Source organism: Nuphar pumila, chromosome 14, assembly GCF_984573655.1.
Source record: "Nuphar pumila chromosome 14, dmNupPumi1.hap1.1, whole genome shotgun sequence".
Lineage (NCBI taxonomy): Eukaryota > Viridiplantae > Streptophyta > Magnoliopsida > Nymphaeales > Nymphaeaceae > Nuphar > Nuphar pumila.
Window position 1 is genome coordinate 18,920,015 of NC_143262.1, and position 3,283 is coordinate 18,923,297.

Sequence of the window (3,283 nt, forward strand, 5' to 3'; positions counted from 1 at the left end):
ATTCATTTGATAGAGAAAATCGCATATCTTTTCTATTGTATCATATAGTCGAGGGCCCAATGGGGTTTAAGGTTCCCTCCTTTTATTACCAAAATTAACAATTTACAACATGATCATTACAAGGCTCAGGTGGCTTGAATTTCGAGCACCCTGACAAAATTTTTTAGAAAATTAAGCAACAAACACACAGAGAGACAAGGACATCTGTTGCTTTCTTTTAGACCTTCAGTCCATACACAACACTATCCTCTCAGTCCATACCTCATGTAGCGTATTGATTTTTTTCCCCTAAAAAAAAAGAGAATCTTTTCTTAATAAAGAATAGGAAGAGGTGATGAGGGATCACCCAGCAAACAAAACATCAAGCCTGCTGAAAAGCAACCAGAGCAGCTCTCCAGGACCAATCCTATGAATATAGTGTACTGCTTTTAAATTATTCAACCTTGTCAAACTACCATATGCAGCTATCAGCTGTACATTATGTACAAAAGTAAGATGCCGCCCCTTTAGTAGCATGATCCTCTAATTTATATGGGTTGGACTTCTGCTCCACATGTTGTACTAGGAGCTTCCTATATAATTTTACAGTCCTGATGCACCCGTGCATGGTCTTCATCGCTATCTTCATTCTTGCAATGCCTATGATGTAAATTCGCTACAATTCAACCAAACTGGACCCAGCAGTCTTCTTCAAACCCTTCTCTTTCATAACTCTCCTTAGCTCCGCCATATTATTCCAGTGGCCTGATAGAGCAGAAACATTTGCTACAAGCACATAGTTTGCTCCAAGATCTGGATCCACTTCAAGCAAAAGTTCCATCAGACCTTCTTCAACACCAACAAACCGGCCATGGCTGCTACAGGCACCAATGAAACTTCTCAGTATAACAGCATTTGGTTTGACTGGCATCTTGTTCATGAACTCATATGCTTCTTCTAACATCCCGGCACGCCCAAACATGTCAACCATGCATCCATAATGCTCCATCGTGGGCTCAATCTTAGAAACGTTTCGCATCTTATCAAATAATTTCTGGCCTTCTTCTATCAAGCCAAGATGACTGCATGCAGATAGAATACTCGTGAAGGCCATACTATCAGGCTCAATTTTTTCAAGTTGCATTTGTGAGAATAATGAAATGGCTTCTTGTGCACGACCATGATTAGAAAAAGCACTAATCATGGCAGTCCATGTTGCTAAATTCTTAGTAACCATACTATCAAAAACTAGAAAAGCACTACCAACATAGCCACAAGAAGCATACATATCAAGAAGAGCAGTGCCCAAAGAAGCATCCAAACCAATCTCGTTCACAATAATATAACCGTGAATGCATTTACACAAACTCAAACTACCGAGACGAGAGCAGGCGGAAAGAAGGCTTACCAAGGTGACCGAATTGGGTATCACGTTAGCAAACTTCATATCACGAAATGCTAACAGGGCATCAGGAAAGAGGCCATGATGCACATATGCCGCTATAATCGAGCTCCATGACACCACATCTCTTTCAGGCATTTCAACAAACACTTTGTCTGCTTCTTCGATCGAGCCACACGCACCATACATCCCAACAAGGGTATTAAGAATATGCAAATCCCGATCAAAACCCAACTTCAGAACGTCAGAATGTATCTGCCTCCCTTCTCGTATCAAGAATGAAGAAGAGCATGCCTTGAGAACGAAGGGATACGTGAAATTGTCGGGCGGAACGTCGCTTCTTCTGAGCTGGACGAACAACCGGACGGACTGCGACGATTTTGAAGGCGAACGCGACGATGGTGATGATGGGTATCTGGTGTAGCCTCTAAAGATTGCATTCCAGGCGAAGAGAGAGGGGAGCGTGGGGCTGTGGTCGAAAATGGAGCGGGCGTAGTCGACGAGGCCGACGAGCGACACTGCGCACAGGTGAATGAGGTGGGCGAGGGCGTCGGGGTCTCGGTCGAGAGCGGATTTGATGAAGAACGAGTGGATCTGCGTGGCGTGGTGAGGGACGGTGCAGCGTTGGAGGAGGTACATGGCGAGCGACTCGTATTGGTGCTCAATGGGTGATCCATGAGATGGCCGAAGTAAATATAACCAGGTCTGGTGAACGAATTAAGCAGCTCGTGACTCGGCTCGGCACGAAGTCCTTCGTAATCGGTTCATATAGTTGGTGAGCCGAGTCACAAGCCGCTTGTTTAGGTTAAGCCAAGAGCTCGTATAGATCAAAAGTATATATTTTATATATAATATGTATTTTAAGTGTGATAAAAAAATGCATAATATTTATATATATATATAAAGAGAAGGATGAATAAAATATATATATAATATGAACTATTAAGTATAGTATATAAAAAATTTATTTTAAATATAAATTATAAAAATAAATATATTTCATGTATAAATATCATATAATGTTTTTACACCAGCCAGCTGGCATTCCACTCGTCTCATTCAAGGATAAGCTCGGCTAATCGCAAACATGAGTCAAGCCACGAGTTCAATCCACTAGTAAATGAGACGATTCCGAACATGTCCTGTTTGGTTCGTTCGAACGGATAGGGTCAAGGTTGACTCGGACCAGCCCATATAACTAATTAACTTTTTTTTTTCAAAAACAGAATCCCAAACCGGGACCCGCATAATTTTTAAAAATTTATGTGCACCGTAGTAAGGAAAGATACCATGGAACAAAACCACAATATATATATATATATAAGTGCCCACGCAGCACTTACTCACTGGATCTATTGATATCCAACGGTTATGTTGGGGGCAAATATGTACGAATATCTATTTTTTTAATGAAAAAAAAAGTTAAATGTGTCGAAATCTAAAAAGGCAACGGGTAAGTGTTCAGCATTAATTGGTTATTAACTTTTCATAGGTCTCTTATGCACGCATATTAGGGGTGGCAAAACCTGACACGAGCCGCCAACCCGCCTCTTAGGCGGGTTCGGGTTGGGCTTAAACTAACCTGTTTAATAAACAGGCCAACCCGCCTAACCCGTTTATTAAACGGGTCGGGTTCGTGTTAGGGGTATGCCAACCCGGCTGACCCATTTAATAAACGGGTTAGGCAGGCGGGTCAACCCGCCAACCCGTTTACCTTACCCAACCTGTTTAAACAGGTTAGCGGGTCGTGTCGGGTTACCCATTTAATAAACGGGTCGGGTTCATGTTTGCCGCAGCCGACCCGTTTAATAAATGGGTCGGTTCGGGTTGAGGTATGCTGACCCGCCAACCTGACCCGATTGCCACCCCTAACGCATATATATGAATGAACATCCCTTCCTT

General features: G+C 42.5%; 1 pseudogene; it reads right to left on the minus strand.

The window, feature by feature from the left end:
* Positions 1 to 655: 655 nt before the first annotated feature.
* Positions 656 to 2,020, minus strand: LOC149816552 (pentatricopeptide repeat-containing protein At5g66520 pseudogene; annotated as a pseudogene).
* Positions 2,021 to 3,283: the final 1,263 nt, after the last annotated feature.